Source organism: Equus przewalskii, chromosome 14, assembly GCF_037783145.1.
Source record: "Equus przewalskii isolate Varuska chromosome 14, EquPr2, whole genome shotgun sequence".
Lineage (NCBI taxonomy): Eukaryota > Metazoa > Chordata > Mammalia > Perissodactyla > Equidae > Equus > Equus przewalskii.
Window position 1 is genome coordinate 57,160,028 of NC_091844.1, and position 25,875 is coordinate 57,185,902.

Below are 25,875 nucleotides of genomic sequence, written 5' to 3' on the forward strand. Positions count from 1 at the left end.
GTAGGAGAATTAAATCTCATTTTTAAAAATGCAGTTTTCATAGTGACATATATCCTCCATTTAAAACACCCAAAACCAAAATGCTGAGTCTGTCACTTGAGGCCCTTTGGGTATCCACTCTCCCCTTCAATCACCCTAAGCTTCAGCCAAAGTGGGCCCCTCACAATGACCCAAACAGACTCTGTACCATGGTGCTTCTCAGCTCGTCCTCAAACTCTTCTGTCTACCTGGAACTCCTGCCTTCTCATTTACCATTTGTTTACTCACGAACTCAGGACACAGGTACTTGTTAACTCGATCTGTACCAATATGTATGCCTGCCTCAATCCTATGCCTGCTTCAAGAGTGAGGACTCTAATTCAAGGCCATGCAATTATTTATGAAATCATTGTTCATCCTTCTGATAAGAACAACTTATTCATCTATCCATTTATTCAGTTAAATATTATATTGAACTCCTATTGTATGTTAAGTCCTAATGATACAAGTACAAATGAAATCTATTCCCTGACTTCGTGGAACTTGAAGCCTCACTGAAAAGCAAACCAATAAAAAAGTAATTACCCTACAATTATAGAGTGGAACGGCAGATTGTGCAAAGTGTGCCTCGAAAACTTAAACCATCCTGGAAGGGCCATCATCCTCTTCCCAGAGGAGAGAGCAGCTGATCTGAGTCTTGAAATTCAAGAAGAGTTGGCTAAATAAAGAAGAGAATGAAGGATATTCTAGCCAGAAACAAAAGGCACGAGGAAAATAGCATTACTTTCCTCACAGAGTGTGAGGAAAATCCAGGTTTTCTAAGTGGCCAGATTGCATATGCACTGCAAGTCATTTGTAGTGAATTACATGAAAGAAGTTTGGTAGGTGAGTGGCCAGAGATGAGATTAAGATGCAAACAACAAGCAGATCTTGAAACATGTCTGAGAACTTAGTTAAGAAATTTATACTTGATCCTGAAAGGTTAGGGAAAGTATCGAAAAATGCTAAGCAGGGAGGAGCAAGATCAGAATTTGGTTCTGAATGGGATCATCATCCACCCAAAGACTTAAGCCAGAAATGGAAGAGGCAAACATGCTATCATCTTCTCTCTCCATCTCTCACATTTCAGCCGCCAAGTCCCAGGTTTCATTGTTAAATAAATCTAGGCTCCATCTACTTCTTTCCCCTCTGCTGCCACAATCTGAAACCAAGTTCAAAAAAGATGTCTTCAGGACTCTTTCAAGAATGCGCTAACAGGTCTCCTATATCTATCATCCACATAATAATATGAATGATATTCTAAAAGTGTAAATCCGATCATGCTGTGTTTCTGCTTAAAATGTTTCATTGATGTAACCTAAAAAGGTGATTAGAGAAGACCCTTCTGAGGACTTTCTATCTAAGGTGAGACCCGCAAGATTTGCAGAAGCTAGCTATTCAAAGAACTAGGGAAAAATGAGAATGCTATCATTAACTGAGAGAAAAGGCAACCCACGGAGAGGGAGAAGATATTTACAGCACAGAGCTTACGGACAGAATTAAAATAAAATAGCAATAAAAGGCACAAGTGTCAGCCCTTCCACGACAGAGAAGTGAAGAATGCCAAGGAACACTAATCAAGTCCTGCTGTTGACTGAATATTTGTGTCTACCCCAAATTCATATGTTGAAGCCCTAATCCGCAATGTGATAGTATTTGAATATGACGGGGCCTTTAAGTTAGAAGAGGTCAAAAGGATGGAGCCCCCATGATGGGATCGGTGCCCTTATAAAAGGCTGAAGAGACCAACGTTCTCACTCTCCATCACATGAGGATACAGAAAGAAGGCAGCTGTCTATAAGCCAGGAAGAAGGCCTTCGCCAAGAACCCAACTGTGCTGGCACCCTGATCTGACCTCCAGCCTCCAGAACTCCTGAACTTCCATAAATGTTTGTGTGTAAGTCACTCAGGCTATGGTATTTTGTGGACACAGCCTGAACTAGGACAAGTCTTATGGAATATAGCAAGATCACAGTTTGAGTTTATGTATGTATCAGTAACCAAGATGATCGATTTAAATAAAAAGATAGGGTACAGAAAGAAACAATGCCCAGTGTTACATAGACATTTTGTCATCAATTGGTGATTTCAGTTCAACAAAAAGATATAAAGATCAAAGTGGGGCTGCAGTTTTAAGAAAGGCTAGGCAGCAAGCCTGTAGGCAGGGCAGTCTCCTGCCTGCTCACTGGGGCCCAGGCCTGGTTCCTGCTGAGGACTGAGACACAAGCAGCACCAGTAGGTGGACTGAGAAGCTCATTGTTTTGGATTTGTGAAACTTCCATCTGAGAATGCCACCAAAGTTGAAGAGTTCCATTTCCTTCCAAACACTTCAGTGCTTGATCATAGAATAGAAAAGTTACTTCCAGGTTTCACTAGCTAGTATGCTTCTGAGATGGACTACAACTTTTTTATTAAAAATGAGTACAAGTATTGAAGATGTGATATTTTGTTAGAATTAGAGCACATGGTAGTGGAAAAACAGAATTTAATCTCACATATTATGTAAGAGGCTATATTTTAGACATCTCATATTAATATATACCTTATAATCTGGTGCTTCATTTGTCAATTTTTGCCCTGTTCCTAGCTCCAAGTCTCATGTTTTTAATGACTATTTGCATGTACTCCTGCCCCTGGGCTATCTATAAGAGCAATATATGGTTGAGGCAGTTTGTGCAGCCCTGCAAAACAAGGGGGTGGTTATGCAGCCCTCAATCTGTGGAGACACCACAGTAGGGAGAAGGATATGATTGAAAGTCATTCAGTCAGTCTGGAGGAGAAGGAACTGACAAAAAACATACTGGTTAACAAGAGGGAAAATTGAAAGTCAGAAGAAATATCAAACAAGAATTTTGGGAGGGGGTCGGCCCGGTGGCGCAGCAGTTAAGTTCGCATGTTCTGCTTCTTGGTGGCCCGGGGTTTGCCAGGTCGGATCCCGGGTGTGGACATGGCACCACTTGGCAAAAACCATGCTGTGGTAGGCATCCCACATATAAAGTAGAGGAAGATGGGCACGGATGTTAGCTCAGGGCCAGGCTTCCTCAGTAAAAAGAGGAGAAGTGGCAGCAGTTAGCTCAGGGCTAATCTTCCTCAAAAAAAAAAAAAAGAAAAAGAAAAAGAATTTGGGGAGTTTATCTCCATGAATGCTGATGTTTCAGGGCCACCAGAGGCAGGGGAAACCAGCTCTCTGCCTTATGCTTGGATTTTTAAGAGATTGAGCCATGTCAGAAAATTACTAGCCATGGAGTTATATTAAATTCATACAGCTTTTCCAATAAAGCTGTCTATTTCCATTAAGTCAAAAATTTATAATACTTTAATGAAAACTACAGAGGGTAGTGGTCAATTTCTCTATTATGTGAAAGAGAGATAATGATGGTCAATAATAAAATAATCAAAACATTTACGAAGCTATAGATCTGTATAAATAGCAACAGCAAGCCCCTTCCTGCCTCCAGATTGCTCACTTGCCTGTTTAAAAAGGCCCTCTGGCTCCCCCTTGGCCCTAATAAATTCTAATCCCCTCAACCTGTCATATGCTGCCCTTCATCATGTTGTACAACACTTACTAAGTGTCCAACACTGTTCATGTGCTAGATCAAACAGTAAATAAGACGCAGTGCCAGCACTCAAGGAAGTCATGGTGTAATTGAAGAGTCAATATAGCACCATAAATTGTACAAAGAAGCATTAGCAAAGTTCAGTTGGAGAACAGATGGAGAATTCAAGGAAGTCTTCATAGAGGTGGTTTGTAGTTTGATCTTAAGGATAAAGAGGACTTTGAAAAGAAAAGGATTTCTAAGTGATAATAAAAGCATGTACAATAGCTTAGTCATAGAGATTGTGATGTATGTGAGGTGTAATGAAGAGTTCATTAAAGTTAAAGAATAAGTTACAGAGGAGAGAGTGTGGGAGATGCAACTGGACAGGACATCAGTGAAGATTGAAGTGTATCTCGTGATCACTTGGAAGCCTGACATGGTTTTAGCAGAATAATGAATATTGAGATTTGCTGTCATTGATAGTTTCATTATAGATTTATATCTGAGGAACGTAACTCAAATGAAAAACGAACCTATGTAGGAAAAGACTGGTATTAGGAAGATCAGATCAGAAGCTCTTTCCAGGAAAGAAATAATGAAAGTCATGAAAACAGTGTTGGAAAAAAGACTGGATTCAAGAGATGTCTGCAGTAATCTTACGGAATTTGTGGTGACTTAGACATAGAGTGGGTGGAGAAGGAACTCATTTCACTAAGCTTTCCAGCTTGAGAGACTGAATGGGTGTTGCCCCTACTTATAAAGAGGAAAGCAATACAAGGAAGAATGTTTTGAGTGGGAGAGAGCTAAGAAGTTTAGTTTGGAACATTTTGTTTGGGGTTACTGCAGTATATCCAAGAGGAAAGGTCAAATACATATTGGAAATATACAGAGAATACAGAAGGAAGGGTGTGATGAAGACAGATAGATGTATGAAAATTAGTAGCTTGTGCATTACAGTTGTGATCATGGAAATTGTTGAAATAACTCAGGAATAGTGAAGAAAAAAAATAGAAGAGATAATAGATGTCTTTCAAAACAAGATACTAAAATTGAAAGTACAGGACTTTGTTTTTTAGAAGAAAGTTTGATGGGGTCTCTAATTTTGTAGAATGATTGTATTTTTGAATAATGAGATAGATTTGGCCACATTTAACAAAAACTTTAAGGAGCAAACTAAGTAAATTAGCAATTCTTATTGAATGTTAAATTCAAACTTGGATGTTAGCATTCAAAAGTGAGGATTAAAAAAGAACTTCCATTGCAACTTTATTTGGTTTAAGATAGTTAATGAAATGTATTCCAGTGGAAGTAATTACCAAGTCCCAGGGTCTATTAAATTTTAAGTTGCTGTCATCAGGTTATAATATTGATGCTTCCACAACCTCTCCTAATTAACACATCATGTACAGCTAACTTCCACAACACCTAAGTCCAGCAATTCTCATTTTTAAACCCTGGAGTAAAAATCAAAACAAAACATAACAAAAAAGTTAAGAAGCTTGTAAATGATTCAACCTTAAATTTTTAAATACTATTTATTATGCTCAAATTTACATATCATCTCTCTAAATTTGAAATCTATTTTATTCATTTGTTACTTTGCTTATTTTGTTTTTTTATATTTTCCTATTTATTTCTTTCCTGGCAGTATTTGGAAAACCTAACGTTAACTGAAGGAAAGAAGCATTTGTTTACCCAGCCATAGGCCAAATACAACTGATTTTAGCCATTATTGTACCTCGTAAAAGGGAAATAAGTAAATACTTCTTAAGAGATAGGAGGTTCAGATTTCTGCTTCCAGAAATATGGAGTAGACATGCTTTTCTCTATTTCCCCCACTGAGTACAACTGAAAAAGCAGACATTATATATCAAACAGGCATAAAACTCTGAAAGATTGAGACAAGAAGGGAGACCAGTGAGGGGTCTTGGGACCCATCAACAACATGATGATGAGTTCACTGGGTTTTTTTTGGCCTCAGATATCCCACACTTGGAGCTGGAAAAAAAATGTCCTAACAAAAACCTTCTCTCCCTAGCCAAAGGCCCAGGAGAGGGGCTATCTAGAAAGACAGAAAACATTTAGAATAACTGCTTACTCCAACTAAACACCAGGAATAGACACATCATGGTAAAAATGCTGAAAGTCAAAGACGAAGGTAAACTTTGAAAGCAGCACAAGAAAAACACTGTGTCACTTACAAGGGAACTCCAATAAGATTAATGTCTGACTTCTCAGCAGAAACAGTAAATGCCAGAAGGCAGTGGCATAACATATGCAAAGTGTTCAAAGAAAAAACTAGCAAGCAAGAATCCTATGACCAGCAAAGCTATCTTTTAAAGAATAAGGAAAAATAAAGACTTTTCCAGATAAACAGAAGCTTAGAGAATTTGTTGATAGCAGACTTGCCTCATAAGAAATACTAAAAGTTCTTCAGGCTGAAAGAAAATGAACCCAGATGGTAATGTGAAGCCACATGAAGAAAGAGCACTGGGAAATGTAATTATGTAATTCTGAAAGACATGATAAATGCACATTTTTCTCCTTCCATTTCCTAACTGATTTAAAGAACAATTCTATAAAATTCTATATAGAATGTATTGTTAGGTCTATAACACATAGAAATGTAATATATGTGTAATACACATTGCCAATAATAGCACAAAAGAGGTAGTGGGAGCAAAGTTATATTGGGCTAAGAAAGTGACTACAATGATAACCTAATAATTGTAGCAATGTACTCTGGTTTTGTAGCATTAATAGATATAATACATATAAAAATAATACCACATAAAGGGAGAAAAAGAAATAGCTCTATATAGGAGCAACATTTCTCTATATCATTGGAATTAAGCTAGTTTAAATCTGAAGCTGATTCTGATAAGTTAAGATGTATGTCATAACATTAGAGCAACCACTAAATAATAATCCAAAAATGTAGTGAAAAAATCATTCAAAGAATTAACATGCTACATTGGAAATTATTCACACAATGCAAAAGAAAGCAGTAAAATAGGAATAAAGGAAAAAAGAAATGAGACATATAGAAAACAAAAATGAAACATGTACATGTAATTGTATCTATAATGACATTAAATGTGAGTAGGTTAAACAAGTCAATCAAAAGGCAGAGATTGTCAGACTGAATTAAAAACAAGCAAACAAAAAAACACAATCCAATGACATGCTGTCTACAGAAGACACACTTTAGATCAAAAGACACAAATAGATTGAAAGTTAAAGGATGGAAAACTACACGTTATGCAAATAATCACAGGAAAGCTGAAGTGGCTATCCTAATTTAGACAAAAATAGACTTTAACATAGAAAACACTACTAGAGATAAAGAGGGACATTTTATAATGGAAAAAGTCCAATTCATCAGAAAGCTATAACAATTATAAGTCTAAATTGGCAAATGCTTAGCTAAATTGACCAAGAAAAAAAGAGAGAAGACTCAAATTGCAAGATTTGGAAATGAAAGAGGAGACATTATAACTGGCCTTGCAAAAATAAAAAGATTAAAAGGAATACTTTGAACAATTATATGCTAACAAATCAATAACTTAGATGAAATGACACATTCCTAGAAAGACACAAACTACCTAAACTGATTCAAGAAGAAACAGACAATGGAATAAAGCTATAATAATGAAGAGATTAAATTCATATTCAAAAAACTACCCATACAGAAAACAAAGGCCCAGATGGCTTCATGAAAATGAAATTAAGAAAACAATTTCATTCACAATAGAATCAAAAAGAATAAAATACTCAGGAATAAATTTAACAAAAGAAGCGCAAAATGTACACTCTGAAAACAACAAAACATTGTTGAAAGAAATTAAAGAAGATCTAAATAAATGGAAAGCATCCTATGTTTATGCATCAGAAGACTTAATATTGTTAAGATACCAGTACTCCCTAAACTGATCTACAGATTCAACATAATCCCTATCAGAATCTCAGTTGACTTTATTAAAGAAATTGGCAAACTGATCCTAAAATTCATACTGAATTGAAAGTAACCCAAAATAGCCAAAACAATCCTTAAAAAGAAAAACAAAACAGGAGGACTCACACACCCTGATTTCAAAACTTACTATAAAGTAATGTCATGGAGACAGTGTGCTACTGGCACAAGGATAGACATATAGGAAAAAATCGAGACTCAGAAATAAATCTATACATCTAAGTTCAACTGATATTCAACAAGGGTAGCAAGACTATTCAATGAGAAAGAATAGTCTTTTCAACAAACAGTGCTAGGACAAATGGATATCCACATACTAAAGAATGAAGTTCATTTCATATAGAAAAGTTAACTCAGAATGGATGGAAGACGTAAATGTAAGAGCTAAAACTGTAAAACTCTTAGAAGAAAACATAGGGGCAAATCTTAATGACTTCAGATTTTGCAAAGGATTGGACTTCATCGGTATTTAAAACTTTTGTGCTTCAAAGAATACTATCAAGAATGTGAAAAGAGGGGCCGGCCCCATGGCTGAGTGATTAAGTTTCTGCACTCCACTTAGGCGGCCCAGGGTTTCACTGGTTCGCATCCTGGGCACGGACATGGCACCACTCTTCAGGCCATGCTGATGTGGCGTCCCACATGCTACAACTAAAAGGATCCACAACTGAAATATACGACTATGTACTGGGGGGATTTGGGGAGAAAAAGCAGAAAAAAAAAAAACAAGAAGATTGGCAACAGTTGTTAGCTCAGGTGCCAAACTTTAAAAAAAAGAAAAGAGAAGAACATGAAAAGACAATTCACAGAATGCAAGAAAATATTTGCAAATTATATATTCAATAAAGGACTCGTAGAATGTATAAAGGACATTTGCAACTCAATAATAAAAGGACAACCTAATTTAAAAATGGACAAAGAATTTGAATAAACATTTCTTCAAGTAAGATATGCTAATAAGCCATAAGCACATAGAAGACTTCTTAACATCATTAGTCATCAGGGAATGCAAATCAAAACCACAATGAGAAACCACTTCACAAACATTAAGGATCGCTGGAATCAAAAAGTCAGATAGCAAGCATGTGGAGAAATTGAATACTCATACGCTGCTGGTGAGAATGTAAAATGGTGCAGCTGCTTTGTAAAACAATCTGGCAAGTTCTTAGATGATTAAACATAGAGTTACCATAAAACCCAGCAATTCCATGCCCAGGTATATACCCAGAAGAAATGAAAACAAATGCCCAAACAAAAACTTGTTCACAAATGTTTATGGCAGCACTATTCATAATAGCTAAAAGGGGGAAATCATTCAATGTCTGTTAATGGATGATTGGATAAGCCATATATGGTGTATCTATACAAGGAAATGTTATTCAGCCATAAAGAGGAATGAAGTACTGATTCATGCTACAAATGGATGAAATTTGAAAACATTATGCTAAGTGAAAGAAGCAAGTCACAAAAGACCACTTATTATATGATTCCATTCATATAACTGTCCAGAATAGGAAAATACATAGAGATAGGAAGTTGATTAATGGTTGCTTATGGCTGGGAGTATGGAGGGATCGGAAGGTGATGAAAATGTTCTAAAATTCATCATGGTGTTGGTTGCACTTATCTGTGAATATACTAAAAACCATTGAATTGTGCTCTTTAACTCAGTGAATTATATGGTATGTGAATTATATCTCAATAAAGATGTTAAAAAAAAGAAACCTGGCCATTGTGGTAAGGGAACCCAACTGAGACAAAATTTAATTCCTACATCAATGGTGGTGCTGGGAACAGGTCAAGAAAATCTACTTGGAAGAGGTGACGTTTGAGATGGTTCTTAAGGGTAAGTAAAAGTCGTATTTAATCTCTTTTTCTCATATCTAGTCTTGAAAGATAAAATGAATATTTTGCTATTCATTTGCCTTCAAATCCTTTGAAAACTTGCTGTGTGCCTCAAGTATTTTATAAAAGATTCCCCCCATATCCTTAGAAAAAAGAAGAAAAATATTTTTTAAATCACCAAAAATTGAATATCTCTGATCTTTTTAAAAGTTACAATCTTCATCCCCTCTTTAATACTAATAATTTGTGTCAGATATCCACACTGAACAATCTGTGCTAGCATACTAGCCCACTGCCTTGGGCAACTAGAAACATTAGTCAGGGTAATGCCCAGCTTAGTCAGGATAATGTCTGTGTTTTTGGACGCTCTGTTTTCTGTCTCCTTTGAGTTGACAGTCTCTACCCAGATGGGCAGTGGGGAATTTGAGATTCTCATGCCTTACACAGCAGGGAAGGCTGCCAGGCTAATGGTCACTAGTTGAGAGTGAACTACCATTTATCCGTTTTTCACTCATTTATCAATGCATGTAATTATTCCACAAATTTGTTAAGGTTTGCTTACTATAAGACAGACACTGGGGACCAGCCAGGTGGCACAGCAGTTAAGTTCGCAAGTTCCGCTTCGGCGGCCCAGGGTTCACAGCTTCGGATCCCGGGTGCGGACATGGCATCGCTTGGCAAGTCATGCAGTGGTAGGCGTCCCACATATAAAGGAGAGGAAGATGGGCACAGATGTTAGCTCAAGGCCAGTCTTCCTCAGCAAAAAGAGGAGGATTGGCAGCAGTTAGCTCAGGGCTAATCTTCCTCAAAAAAAAACAAAAGACACTGTAATGGATTTTGGGGATACAAAGGCAAATAACATGAGGCCCCTGTTCTCCAGGAGCTCACAGTCAAGGGCAGAGAGGTAGGAAAAAATGACAATAAGTTGCCATATGTGCTTTAGAATAGCTGGTGGGGAGGTCAGGAAACATTTCAGAAAGGAAGAGACACTGAGGTGAGTCATAAAACACTGAGGATATGTTCATCTGGCAGACAAAGGTGGAGTGCATGCATGTGTGTACATCTTTTCGGGGGAGGTACAGAACATTCTAACAAAAGGAGCAGCCTGTGCAAAGTACCCCATGGTAAAATAGCGTGCCCAGATGTACTGTATCCCAGATGCACTGAACTATATCGTTCTCCATGGAGTCAGGCAAATTGATGTCAATACGTTAAATCCCGACTTCCGCATTTGCAAGTTTCGAAAAGAAATTTGACCTCTTTCTTTGGCAGCATGATAGCCCTTAACCTCTTTGTCAGGAGATCTTTTCCTATACCTGCACCCCACAGCATCCTCCAGAGTTGGGAAAGATCTCCCAAGCTGAGAGTGATAATTATTCAAGGTAAGACGGGAAACTGCCTTCCACAATAAACCTCACCGAGAACGTGCCAACTTGTTTGGCTGACCCAAAATGGGCAAACACATTTTGGAATAGACAAGCTTTTCCTATGTTGGATGTTCCTAACTTAAGAGCAGAATTCCCAAGACATTTTCAGTTAAGCCAAAGTTTCTGCAAACCCTTCTTTGAACAGAAAGCAGACTTCCAGGCTCTGTGATATGTAACTGTGGGTCCCATGTATCAACTACCCCATATAGTAACTAAAGAATACCTTCCACTGATATATCCCTTACAATTTATGAAAATATATTAAACATGTTAATTCATAGGATAATCTAGGATAAGAAGGTCAAGTGGTCTCTTGACTAACTGAGGAGAAATAGAACTCTGCGACATGACCAATGTCACTCAGCTAGCAAGTTACAGAGCCAGGATCAGAACACAGTCCTTTAATTTGAGACCTGAGTTCATCAGCTAGAATCTACATTTTGTAATAACTATGGTTTTATTTTTCTCACATGACAAGTCCAGAGGTGGGCAGTTCAAGACGGCTACAGCGACTGAGTGACGCTGACAGGAACTGAAGTTCTTCCGTCTGTCTCCTCCACCTTCCTTACCACACAGGCCTTTGTCCCCTCCCGGTCACCAAATGGCTGCTGCAATTTCAGGCTTCAAGCTTGTTCTCTAGGAAAGAAAGAGGTGGTGGAGGTGGGGTACAGGGACTAGAGGGGCAAAAGCCGAGCCTGGCTCTTTCTGAAGGATACATAAATGCTTTCCTGAAGTCTCACCGGGGGACCCTGTTGACACCTGCTTGGCCAGAAACGTGTTACATGATCTCTAGCTGCTTGGGACAGTGAGAAAAAAGAGTTTTGCTTTTGGATTCCTAAAGAAGAAAAAGGCAAGGGAAGAGAGGGTATTGAAAGGGTCCTGAGTAAGGTAACTATCTACCATGCACATCACTGAGCTACATGTGGTCAGCTTTTTAAATATCATAGCTTAACTTCCATTAGATATAAATTATTATTACATAGAATGTATTATTATGCAGATATTATATATTATATAGATTATATATATATAACATGTATTACTATATAGAATATATATCTGATTGTAGGTAGGGAGGTGAAGGTTGGAATATCAGAATATTTTGAATTAAAAAAATACAATCTTGCCCCTTCTTGTTTTGGCTGTTGCACAGAGATTACTCAAATCTAGGATTCTTCAAACTTGCCATTAATATATCTGTTTTATACTCCTCTCTCTCTTTTCTTTTATAGAAATCTAAAAACATACAAAGTACAGAGGACACTGTCATGAGCCCCCTATCGACCACCTGCAACAATTATCATTTTGCCAACCCTGTTTTATCTCTCCCTCCCTTTTTCCTCTGGAATGTTTTAAGCAAATTAGTTCCATTTAGGTATACCAAAAGGAATTATCCCTGTATGCTTGAGCTGTCATTTTTCTTCTTCACACAAGAGACTCTATGAGAATTTTAATGTGACTTTGAAAAAAAATTAACCAATGGAAAAATGATTTGGAAATTTTGCTTCTCTCTCTTTCATGATAATCTGACCTCTTGTTACACAAGAGTAACGACAAATTGGAGAAAAGGAGAGAAATAAATTTAAAAACTGAGAAGCTAAATTTTGAAGGAAGTGGCTAGCTAAGCAGAGTTCCCACAGCCCTCCGAGGGGTGCCTGTCACCTCTCACGCACAGAGCAGGGTTCATCCCCCACTCCCCACCGCTTAAAATCTAGGTCACAGTCATGTGTCATTAAAGTATCACTGACAGGTAACAAATATAGTAATTAGTATTCTATTCAGGGTTATATTCTTTAACATTAAAAAAAATTTCTAAATCTCAAACCACATACTAGAAGGTAGTTTAATAGAAACTGCCACAATATCCTAGATGAGAAACTGTTCAAACGAGAAACTGGCCCCTCCTTCTCTCTTAGAGATTTGATTACTTTGACCTGCTGCTACCTTATCATTTAAGACAAACAATCCAGAGTGTTAACAACTATTCCCAATTCAATAAATACATTATGTAGTTAGTCATTGGGTGCAATGTTATCCATTTGTTCAGCCATTCGTTCATTCACTGAACATTTCTCAGGTCCCATGTATACCTCATCACTCAATGCTTTAAGGATGAAGACCTGAGTAAGGAACCATAATCGCATCTCTGCTTTCATAAAGCTGAGCAAACTCACATCCTAAAAGCTCTATGTGGGAGTCAGGTAATAACTGGTTGTTCTCTAAGTGCCTGGAGAGTAGAAATGCTAATCAGAAAGTGTGTTTGCAAAAAGGCATAGTGGCAGGATCGTGGGGTGGGGAATGGGCCTGGCTGGAAGGATCTCTATATGTGTATTTTTATCATCCATGTGTTGGATGAAGCGGAGAGCTGCCAGATAGCTTCTTTTCGACAGCTTGGAGTTACTGTTGGGAACAGATCCATGTATGGAAGCGAAAGCCGAAAGGCACAGATAAGCAGAGATCCAGCTATGCAAACCATGTTTAGAGACACTTAAAGGACAAGCATCCCAGGTCCTTGCTTTCTGGTAAATTTGAAGAAGCCATCATACCGGGTCTTTTTCCATATCCAGCCCATGCCGACTGAACAGCCCAGGCTTGACAGAGGTAGGTGCAGGGCTTTTGTGATGAAACTTATCTAAAGGATCATTCACGAATATTCCCTCCCGAGCTCTTACGTCCCTTAAGGGAAGCTGCCAGATAATATTTCAGAAAAAAGAAAGATTTGGGTTGGGGCTGGTGACAAAGAGGTATTTAACAGCTCTGCCTTCACAAGACAGGGCAGCTTGGTTACAGAAGGAAAGTGACAGCACAGAATTGCTGCCAAATATAATCCCTTTGTCCAGGGTCACTTACCGTTCAGATTTTTGTGGATACGAATCTCCCTCGATATTGCCAGCACCTTTGGAAGGGGCCACAGCTTCTCGTGGGTTCTGATACTGTGTTTTTAGGGTGGGGTAGGTAGGGTTTGCCCTTTTTCTTGCTTGCTCCTCTGAAGCCAGCATAATCTCACATGTGTGGCTAGTTCTTCCTTAGACATAGGAAGAGCTGCTTGTAAACGACATTATTATTTTTGGCAGCTGAAGTCATTTTTGCAGTGTTTCTCAGCAGATCGGAGGTTGATTACATCCTGTTCAAAAGATTCTTGGGTTGCTTTCACAAACATGGGGTCTTGCGCAAGTTGAAATTGCTGAAACCAGCTGTAAGCACTGGGCTATTCTCAGTACCTTTAACATTTTTCTTTCTTTCTATTTTGTTAATGACTGAAAACTTAGGAACTTGAGAGGAAATTTTTACGAAAGTTATTATAGCTTTGCCATCAGTGATGTTTTGGGAATAGTAGATTGTGGCAGAAGAACAAAAGCTATTTACTGTTTGTCTCTGGGGTCCAAAGAAAAACTATGAATGCGAAGATAGGAACAATACCAGCGTCTATGTGACTCTATTTTCTAGAACCCTTATTAACCCAGCCAAATCATAACAATTACACTTTGAAATGCTACTTGAGCTAATTATCAAGTTGTAATAATTAGACCATTAAAGCAGTTCTTTTAAAATTATTAGCAAATCAGTGAACTCTTGCCAAACACAAGTCAAAGAAAAATATCACAGGCCGCATCTATAAAATGTGTCTGTTTTTCCAAGACTGAATTAAAAGAATTTTTATACAAGATAATGGAATTTAAATTCAAAATTTCTCTTGTTGAGAACCGTATGTCTATATTTCAAGCAAGAGTTGAACCAACTCTTCATTTACCTATAAGTTTTCAGTCTTATGGTATAGCATGAGAGGGAAGAAGAAAGAAAAATTGGATGTGATTTTTCTTTCCCTGATGACAAAACATGACATGGAAAATGATTAACAAACAAGTGTAAGAAAATAACAAAATAGTTTGTAATACTGACCAAGGAAATCTTCGGAAAAATTGTATAGCTGGGAAAGGCCATTCACTTAAGGTATAGAGCTGAAATGACTGTTTGTGGTTTCTTTCAAGTTGTAACTGCTCCATCATACCACAACAGTGGCAGAGAAAGAGAAAACATGGCTTTCTTTCAATAATAATATACTATCATTATTAAAATAGTTATAATACTAAAATATGGTTGTTTTTACTGAATCATTCCTTTTCGTGTCCAGTCTATTTACACTGACAACACATGAAATTAACAACACATTTAAACTTCCCCTTTCCTCATCTCTAAAATAGGGTATCTTACTTCACTTAAAAATGCTAATATTCTGTATCTGCAAGAGAGAGACCAAGGCAATAAACCATGCCTTCTTTTTTTAAACTAACAGAGACAAGCTGTCATAACTTTAGCTAAAGTGGAACAGGCCTACAAAAGGATGGTTTTAAAATACTTAATTAAACACTACATACCAACCGGCTTTCCAAAAGGAATAGCACAGCAGGAGTTTTGGCAATTTTCAATATGTAAAAGGTTGTTATAAATTATGTCACTACTATTTGTGATCAGTGCAATGCATATATGACATCATCTACTGTTTTCTCATTTGCTTACTGCCAAGTACATTTCAAGTTGTGGACTCCTCATGAGAAATGTGTGCTCCTGTTTTTCTTTGGGAAAGAAATTTAAGAAGTGTCATATAAGTAATAAGGAATGACCTACTGCTATTTTTATACACGGTACGTCAACACCTATGGAAAAAATTGACAAAAAGTCAAGCTACTCGCCCTCTTGACTCATGACTTCTTAAGCATTCAGTGATGACTAAACCTGTAGAAAATCTTGAGGAGATTATATTTTTGAGAAGATAATTGGAAGTATTGACAGTTTCATGTGGGAAAAAAGTGCTCTATGCTATAGTTAGCTGAGGTATGAATCAAATTCATGGTGGCCAAGAATGATAGAAAAGTTGCAATTTGTCCTGAGAACGTGGAGGACAGGTTTGAGGCTTATGTCTATAGGATAGGGCCAGACTGGAGAGCTCCTTGGCCTGATTGATGTGTTTTTAGGGGCTTTGATGGGGAATGATTTCCCTGAATGTAGGGGAGAGTTTGTATGAAAGTAAGAATAGATTTACTTTTCCAGAGGCATGGAAAATTTTGGCCGGCAGGAAAAGTCGTTAAGTTTTCAAGGAAACGATAGCATTCGTTACTCTAAAAATAATCCCCTTAGGAACTTTAAATAAAATAAAATTTTATCAGGTGATTCAAAACTGTGGGACATTGAGTGGTCCCAGACAAATCACTGAGGATTTCAAGGTCTTTAAAAATGACAGAAGGCATGAGACTAGCGGACGGTACTGGAGAGGAATTTGAAGACCAGACAGGCTGTATACTGTCCCCAATGTCAACCAATGAAAGGGGAAGCTTCCCCAGCATCCAGACCGCCTGGTCTTCTGACCAGCACTTGTCTACCCATGCTACACTTCTTTCAACTTCTTAATCTTAAAGTTACGTGATATTCTCAACTGTCTTTGTAAGATATTGGAAGAAAATTCCATGCCAGAGAATTTTTAAAGGTAGTTTTAAGGTCTCTAAAGTAATGAAAGGGGAACAAATTCCCATGGCACTTAGTGTTGCTGAGGAGAAAATGGCCTTTCCTATGCCACTGATTTCTTCCCCTGAGATGAGTCACGATTCTCAACTCTACACGTTAGAACCACTCACAGGGGCTGATGTTCACATTGCACCCCTGATGAACTGAATATGCTCACGGAGTCCAGGCAAGGATAGTTTATTTTTTAAATCTACCCCACGAAATTCTAATGTGCAGCCAGGATTGAGAAACACTTCCTTTTTGCAATAAAAACATGGTAACCAGGTCAATTTATTTCAGCAGGAGGAGTTTAACAGAACCACAGCTGAAGACAAAAAAAAATGTGCTCTTTCCTCAAAAGGTGACTTCCTTGGAAGTTTTATGGATGTAATTTTTGCTGACAGGAAGCTTCTATTTAAAAGTTTCAGCAGATTTAAAAAGAAGTTTTCTCCATAATAAAGGATTCATATGGATCTATTTAACATATCTCATCCTCCTTAGCCTGAAACTCACATGAAGGCTAGCCACAATTACTGAAAGGTAAAATACATATATTTGTGAATGTGGCATTATGTTTCTTAACTACAGCTACTAAATAAAACTTGATATTGTTTTAGCAAATTATCAAACAGCTATCTTGAAAGGGTGTATTAATTTTGGATAGCATCAGTTTTCTAAGGAATAGGCAAATCATTGCTTTTTGCCTCTTTCCTTTCTAAATGTCAAGAACTTTGGAGGAAGAGTATGTGATTTCATGCTGAAGCTATATTAATTTATTATATATCAAAATATGTGAATAAGAAACTAATGCTAGCCAAAATAACGAGAAAATATATGGGGCCACAAAAGACTCCTTCCTTTTAGGTAGGAAATGGAGACTGGACTCTCAGAATCCTGCAAAAAAAGATTCTGGATTGAATGCAGGTAGAGAGCAAATAAATAACTCCTTTAGATTTCAGCTCAGGGTAAAGAAGACTATTCAAGATAGTGGGTCAGAGCTATGACTGTAGAGCGGGGGTTGGAATCAGATGCCTGAGTTTCCTTCTGGATGTTCAATGTAGTGTTAGCTGTGTGACTTTGGACCGGTAACATCATCTCTGTAAGCCTCTCTTTCCTTTTCTGTAAATTGTTGACAACAGCAGCAAAAACAATAACGAAGTCTTTAAGTGGCAAAATGCAAAGGAAGAGTTTAGTGTAATGACCAATAAATGGTGGTACCATCTTTGTAAGCAATATTAAAATCAACTGGGTTTTTATTAAGAGACTGATTTCCCCACTAGAAATGTTAAACAGAAGAGTGATTACATTTAAGGAAAGTATAGAGGAATTCTTAAATGTCTTTCAATTCAGTTTCTACAATCAACCCAGTGCTAATGTTGAGCATTTGGGAGATATTGATAAAACACTCTTGGATTAGTTGATTGTGAGCATTGAGTTCCTCCCCTACTCCAAATCATACCATGAAGGTGAGCCTGGAAACTACCATTTAAGATATCAAAAATCAATAAATGCAGATAAATATCATGAACATTAGACATACAAAAAAACAATTTCAAAAACGAAGTCATATCGTAATAGAAGAGAAGGGCACCAGTTAACGAGACATTTCTTAAATCATTTCCTGAACAAGGTGTGTTTTAGGTCGAGACAGAACAATCCATTGAATATTTACTTGATTCAGAGTAATGCGTTATATTGCAATTAATAATAATATATAAGAGTAATTGTAACTCCATCCTGTAGTCTGTCCAGCAGCTTGCCCTCTGGCAAATAAGATGCAATCATAGATGAAATGATATTATAAACTATTATCAGTTGCAAGATATTGTTAAATTTCATATAAAGAAATATAATTTTAACACATTATTTCTTAATTTTACCACTGCTTTACCCATGCAGATAAAATATATAGTATAAAATAAAAAGTAATTTTGGTTAAAACCCTAAATTCTAGATTCAGACAAATCCATCAACTCACAACTATGCTTCTTTTTGCCATGCTGGGCAAGTTACCGAATAACTATCTTGATGTGTGTTGAGCTCTACTATTTTCCAATCATGCTTCTAAGCAAGTCACATATGTTAATTTATTAATCCTAACACTCACCCCATAAGATAGGCAGCCATTTCACAGATAAAGAGTGATGCACAGAAAGGTTAAGTAATAAGCCCAGGGTAACACACCCACTGAACAGAAGAGCCGAGATTTGTAGCCTGTGCTTAGCCTCTGTGTTACATTGTCCCACAACTGTTTCTTGGTCTTTTGAAAATGGAAACAAATAAACTAATGTGTGAAAAAATTCATGAACAGAAGGTATTCAATGTAGTGTCTAAAAAGAAGTAAGAGCAAACTATGTTATTCTTCTCAGATTATTATCCATTTAATTTAATCTGTTTAATGAGTAGACTAGTCGTTTGAAACAGTGTTTCTGAGTATCAACTACATAAGAAATAATACTGATTGCTCTTTATAAACAAACATTTCCAAATTGTTGACTGGACATTTTTAAGAAATAGAGGTTAAACTATTATTTTGTGACTATACTCCATTATCTTCCTCTATCATATTACTATGTTTAATAAATGTGTGCCAAAATTTTTACATCCTTACCCCCAACTCTTCACTATTATGTAGCAAAGATGACTTTTATCAAAAATGATAAAATGAGCTATGAATCATTTAAATGAAAGTTATTATTGTATTCAGAGACCCATATCACGTACATGTTCCATCGCATTTAAATTGCAATTCATAAATCTAAAATGGAGAACAAGAACTCCACTTGACGTTCAACTTACATTTTAGATGATGCTTGTGAACATAGGACCTTCAGGAATTCAACATGCAATACACAATTTTCACCAATATTGTAGAGTTGTGTACTAGTTTAATGAAAATTATAATGAAATATATCTATGGCAATAAACAATTAACCATGGCAATAAAAATTATACAGAAATAGGTTCCTTTTTTTAAAAAAAAGATTTTATTTTTCCTTTTTCTCCCCAAAGCCCCCCAGTACATAGTTGTAAATTCTTAGTTGTGGGTCCTTCCAGTTGTGGCATGTGGGATGCCACCTCAGCGTGGCTTGATGAGCGGTGTCATGTCCATGCCCAGGATTCGAACCGACGAAACACTGGGCCGTCTGCAGCAGAGCACGCGAACTTAACCACTCGGCCACAGGGCCGGCCCCTGGGTTCCTTATTTTTTTGCAAAGAGAATGTAATGAGGCTTATCTCTTTTCTCTTCACATTTTACCATGAGTGTGCAGAGGGATACAGGTCAATTTCACCTACCACTCTATTTCTACTCTACCACACGTTCAAGATAATTTATTATATTGTTTCCCCAGAGATGATTTTGCTACTATTAATTTCAATATTGTATTGCCTTAAAAAGATAAATATTGAGTCAGGCCTTATAGCCTAGTGGTTAAATTTCAGCATGTTCTGCTTCAGTGGCCTAGGTTCAGTTCCTGGGCAAAGAGCTGCACCACTCTTCTGTTGGTGGCCATGCTGTGGCAGCAGCTCACACAGCAGAACTAGGACTTACAAGTAGAATATACAACTGTGTATTGGGGCTTTGGGGGAGGAACAAAACGGGGGGCGTGGAAAGAGAGGAAGATTGGCAATGATAGCTGAGGGTGAATCTTTGCTAGTAAAAAAAAAAAAAAAAGATGAATATCCATGGTGATGCAAGCAGGGGAAAGGAAAAGCAAACGAAATTAGAGACCTAAATGAAAAATGGGATTCTTGAGGGGCTGGCCCCGTGGCCAAGTGGTTAAATTCGCACACTCCGCTGCAGGCGGCCCGGTGTTTCATTGGTTTGGATCCTGGGCTCGGACACGGCACTGCTCGTCGAGCCACATTGAGGCGGCATCCCACATGCCACAACTGGAAGGACCCACAACGAAGAATATACAACTATGTACTGGGGGGCTTTGGGGAGAAAAAGGAAAAATAAATGGGATTCTTGAACGTCCCATAAATCTATAGGCCCTGATAAGTAACATTTTTTAAACTATCAACAGTCAACAAGCATATCAATAATAAACAGCCATAGCAATTTGTTAAATTAAATCATGTAACTTCCTGAGCATTATAAAGCATTGAAAAACAAAAACACAGTATGCTAAACACCAGACAGCCAAAGTTTCATTATACAGAAACTAAATTTAAGTCACATTTATGTATTTAGCTTATGTTTAACACATGTGTCCCAAAGCCAAATTTTAGGCCCATGCTCTTTCGGGAAACACAGACTAAATAAATAACCAATATAAATAATGCACGTCCCAAAGCTCATTTTTCCCCTCAATAATCCATTTGGGTCTAGCTAAAATAAAATACGCCCAATTTACTGGATAATTTTATCTATTTTCAAGGGAATATATAATAAATATTCATTAAACAGTCTGAGAACCAGATCGCCAAAAGTTCCCCAGGGTTGTAACCTTCCAAACCACATTCTTCAAAATGTGATCTGAGAAAGAGTTATTCTGCAACATCTTTGGTGAAATAAAAGGTCCAGTTGTCAAAAGACAGCATCTATGAAATGTTGTATAAAACACTTCTCCTCTCAGATATTCAGAGGGCACATTAACATGTCACCAGCCCTGAGAAATTCTGCAGAAAGATAATCTGGATATGACCTTGTTGTTATGTTAAATGATGGTTTAGAATCCAGACAAGCTGTCGCCGATTGTCCTCCCTGACCTTGCAGCATCCATGGCAGGCATCAGTCATGTCCTCCTTACTGATTGAGCCTAGGTTAGTCTTAGAGTCACTCAATAGATTGTTGTAGGCAGCCACCACTAATCGACCAGAGCTAATACATGTGACAAAAGGTGGCTGTCATTCAATCATAGACAGACCTCTGGAAAGGGTTAACTTGACATTAGTTCTTTCTCTCAAAGAATTAATTTGACGTGGGCCTACAGTTTTAACATGAAGGACAAGCTATTCAATGGGTCTCTATGTGAAGAGTAAGAAGATGCTTAGTTTACAGATGTTTATTTGAGCTCCATCTTTAACAGCTGCATCCATATACACGCATCACTGTTCTAAAAGCAGGCCCAGTGGCAAAGTGGTTAAGTTTCCATGCTCTACTTTGGCAGTCCGGGGTTTGCAGGTTCGGATCCCGGGTGCAGACTTACACACTGCTCCTCAAGCCATGCTGTGGTGGCATCCCACATTCAAAATAGTGGAAGTCTGGCACAGATGTTAGCTCAGTGATGATCTTCCTCAAGCAAAAAAGAAAAAATAACAGTATAGAAAAGTCTTTTGATGTTGATTTTGTTGTTGTTGGGGGTGATAAATTCACAAATCAAATGTTCTCTTTTGATTTAGATTCAGCCTACTGTAGAAGATGTTTGTGAGTTTGTGTGTTTGTATATTTGTATGCCAGTGTGCTTTTTCATTGTATTCCCAGAACACCTGTAACTGAGCTCTGTCAGCACATCGCACCAGTGTGATTGTGTGACTCTGTCGCCATACTAGACTCATTGAGTACTCTGAGCTGTGTTACATACCAGGAGACACAGCCCTGAAGAACTTGGAATCTGAGGGGGCAGAGACTCACAGAAACAGACTGTTGCAAAGCAGTTTAATAGGAACTATGAGAAGGTTGATAGCACAGGCCAGTGGGGATGCGGGTGGAGGCGGCAGCATATGCAAAAGTCTGGAGGAAAGAGGAAAAGATGCCACATTGGGGATGGGAAACTACAAATTGTTCAGCATTGCAAGAGGTGGCTTTTTGGTTGTTTTGCTTTGATCTTCTTGCTCTTTACTGAAGTATGATATACCTACAGAAACATGAGGCTCTGCAGTTCAGTGGATTTTCATGAATGCAATTCACTCAGATGTCTATGTACCCAGCACTTGAATCAAGAAACAGAACCATTCTCAGCACTTCAGAAGGCCCCCTGGTAACGCTTTCCAGACCCTGTGCCCCTCGAGAGGAAGCACCAGACTGCTCCCTCTCTATGTTTTGCTCTTGCTGAGTTTTGAGGTGTGAGATAGCCAGAGATGGGACTGGAGAGGAGAAGGCAGGAAAAATCTCCTTCATCTTGTTAAGAAGGTGGAACTTTGTTCTGAAGGCAGTGGGAGGGGAACGGGAGGTGGGCAGGGCCTAGAAGGGTTCTAACCAGGAATGTGACTAGATTTGTGGCACCTCTTAATTTTCTATCTGCACTACCATTTCCCAACACAAAGCAGATAATTAATATTTGATGAATAATTGAGTGAATAAATGAATATTCTTTATTCACTCGAAGTAATGTATTTACTATTCAAAATTATGTAAAAGTATTCAAATACTCTAATAAGTCACAGATGTGCTAAGGGGATATAAAAAAGAATTTTTAAACACTTACTTCATTCTTATTGTAAGTACCTATGAGATGAGGCACGTAATATGTTTAGTTGCTATCACCTGGTAATTACTCAGTAAATATTAGCTATTATTATCATTTGTTCAGTAAGCATTTATTGAGTATCTACTATTTCCAAACACTGTCCTTCTGTATATAAAATGATGACTGAGACATAGTCCTTTCTCTCAAAGAATTTATTAATAAAGGTCCAGGATGTAAAGTTAAAGAAGACAATAATTCCAGAGTTCGATAACAAGATAATAGTCCAGAATAAGTCAAAAGCAAGATAAAGCTGGGAGGGAAGGTGGAAGTCAGGCTACAATGTTTGTGCCTTCTTCAGTGGGTCAAATGTGTGATGTCTGATGAAAGAGAAGATACTTTGGGAAGATGTGTTCTAGCAACAGTGAGGAGCCCAGTGAGGCTGGATGAAAAGCAGGAGAGTGGTAAAAACTTACATCAGAGAAATAGCCAGCAGCTAATTCGTTAGGTCTTTGAAGCCCACAGATTTGGAAGACTCAGTTAGGGGATTTCAGTTCTGAGGGTGCTAGGAATCCATTGGAGGATTACGAACTGAGAAGTGACATGAACTAATTTACATTTTTTAGAAGTTCATTTAAACTTAGGCTACAGTAGGGAGGATAAACTGTAGAAAGGCAACCAAAAGAAAAGCAGGTAATAATAATAGATACCTTATAGGTCAAGTGTCTATATAATTGGTCATCAGAACATTTTTGAGAGTAAAAGGGGGAACTATTAATAATTACACTGGATCAATGGCAATGCACTGGGAATGTCCCAGGCAAACTGGGACATATGCTTGTCCTAATTAAAGGGCTGTTTTCAAGAATAAATGAATACTGAGTAGGTGTTCAAAGAAAAGCAGCTAAAATTAACAGCTACCAAACTCTTTCACCAAATACTAGATTTATAACATATTAATGGGCTACAGACTAAAAATAATTCTATGAAAGAATAAACTAGGAACTACTAGGTTAAACCCAATTAAATTAATTCCTTACTGAAGGAGTTCTTGGAGGTTTTAATAAGCTTGGGAATATCGAAGCACTGTTTATGGTATGCAGTGTTTCTCAAAGTCATTTGTTCATAGATCTTATTTTTTCAAGGAGATAATTAATATCTTGTGACTCCAGCCTTCCACGGAATTCAATATGGGGAATAATGATCCGGGAAAAAGGTATAGTTCAGGGATAGAGCAGAATGGCTCATGAATGTGATTCCAAGATTTGATCCAGAAATTTTCGTTGGACTGCAGGGTAGATAACTCAGTGGTGTGAGGGACCCCAAACCACAATTTAGAAGCAGTGGCTCACTGATTTAGCTGCTACCAAAATGTCAAGCTTGTTCTGATCTCCTGAAGACACAAAGAAACCTTTTCCCATTTTCCATGAAAATCTAATATTTGCTTTGTGCTTGTGGTTCTATGGACTTCAGTTGATGCCTGGGAATTTTTAAAAGTAAAAGCTTCGGGGCCAGCCCGGTGGCACAGTGGTTAATTTTGCATGTTCCACTTCGGTGGCCCGGGGTACACTGTTAGGACATGGCACCACTCATCAAGCCAGGCTGTGGCAGGCGTCCCACATATAAAGTAGAAGAAGATGGGCACGGATGTTAGCTCAGGGCCAGTCTTTCTCAGCAAAAAAGAGAAGAATTGGCAGCAGATGTTAGCTCAGGGCTGATCTTCCTCAAAAAATAAAAAAAGTAAAAGCTTCTTGGTGCTCTTTCTTTCTCCCCCAGTAAAGACTTGGGATCAGAGTTAAGGACAGTGAGCTAGAAAAACAGATTCTGAATTGCCATTGACACAGAGGCCAGAAACATAGATGAAAAACTAAAGCATGCAAAGTGTGAAGGCAGGAAGATGAGCTCAGAAATGAAAAAATTACCTAACCTTGTCAGATATCCAAGTAGAAGGTTGTCCTGGGTCCCAGGTGAAGGCTATTGCTTGCAGCTGACTTCCCATGCACTCTGATGGGAGTTACGTAGGTGAGCCAGCAACCAAAACACTGGGGAACTGTCACCAACTCTAGACACTGGCTTACAAATGATCCATAAGCTTCTTAAAAAGTACCTCTATAGGGGCTGGCCCCGTGGCCGAGTGGTTAAGTTCGCGCGCTCTGCTGCAGGTGGCCCAGTGTTTTGTTGGTTTGAATCCTGGGCGTGGACATGGCACTACTCATCAAGCCACGCTGGGGCAGCGTCCCACATGCCACAACTGGATGGACCCACAACGAAGAATATATGTACCGGGGGGGCTTTGGGGAGAAAAAGGAAAAAAAATAAAATCTTTAAAAAAAAAAAAAAAGTACCTCTATAAATTTCTTTTTCAACCTAATATTTCCTTATGGGGGAGGAATTACCCTCTCTGTTCCTAGAACTACTAATAACAATGGGAGCTAACACATACAGCAATTTCTATGTAAACTTTTGTCTGTGCTTTTACGTATATTAACTCATTAAATCCTGACAATAACGTTATGACCTGGATCCTATTATCATCCTCATTATCAGGTGAGGAAAATGAGACTGGGAGGGACCAAATATATCTGCCCAAGGTCGCACAGCTAATAAAAGTAGAACTGGACAAATCTGGCTCCACAGACAATGTCATTATCCACTTCACCGTGGGCAAGTGCGTCACAGAGATTAATGGAGAAAAGTACCTTCTTTTATCTAGTAATGGTAACGTCCTTATTCTAGTCCTTATGATCATATAGAACATGATTCCTATTCCAACTGACCTCCTCGGAAGTCTCTGAAGACCAGCAGTTGCTGCTTTTCTCTTAAACTTTCTCTCTGGCTCCAGTTTCTTTAGAGGGTCCTCTTATGACATGTGTGAATTCCTGCTTACTCTAATGCCTGAAAACTTATCTTTGAATGTGGATTAATTTCTGTCTATTTTATTATTTATTTAGTTGATGTGTTGAGTGGGTTGATTAGCCAAAACTCAGCCAAGAAGTACTTTGCAGGTAATTTTGAGGGCTCCAGGTGCAGGACCTATTAAATTTCATCTATTAAGATCTTTGTGGATCCTAAGTGTCATCCAGCCTGTTTCCATTCTTTGACTTTGATATCTATTGCAAACATAGTGAGAATGGCTTTTATACCTTCATCCGATACTCTGACAAAGTATTTAGCCAAAGCCAAGGAGAGTATCATGCAGCACCCCACTCACTCTCTAT

At 38.0% G+C, this 25,875-nt stretch overlaps 1 protein-coding gene across 9 annotated transcripts in view; it reads left to right on the forward strand.

The window, feature by feature from the left end:
• Positions 1 to 13,127: 13,127 nt before the first annotated feature.
• SLC8A1 (solute carrier family 8 member A1) overlaps positions 13,128 to 25,875 on the forward strand; it is a 374,952-nt gene continuing 362,204 nt past the window's right edge. For 5 of the 9 annotated variants that reach the window (XM_008523196.2, XM_070572816.1, XM_070572806.1 and 2 more), the window contains exon 1: positions 13,165 to 13,406. The gene's annotated coding sequence lies outside the window, so the exon portion shown is untranslated. Of the gene's footprint in view, positions 13,407 to 25,875 lie in introns of all 9 variants that reach the window. The other 4 variants (XM_070572826.1, XM_070572820.1, XM_070572822.1 and 1 more) reach the window with 4 other exon arrangements.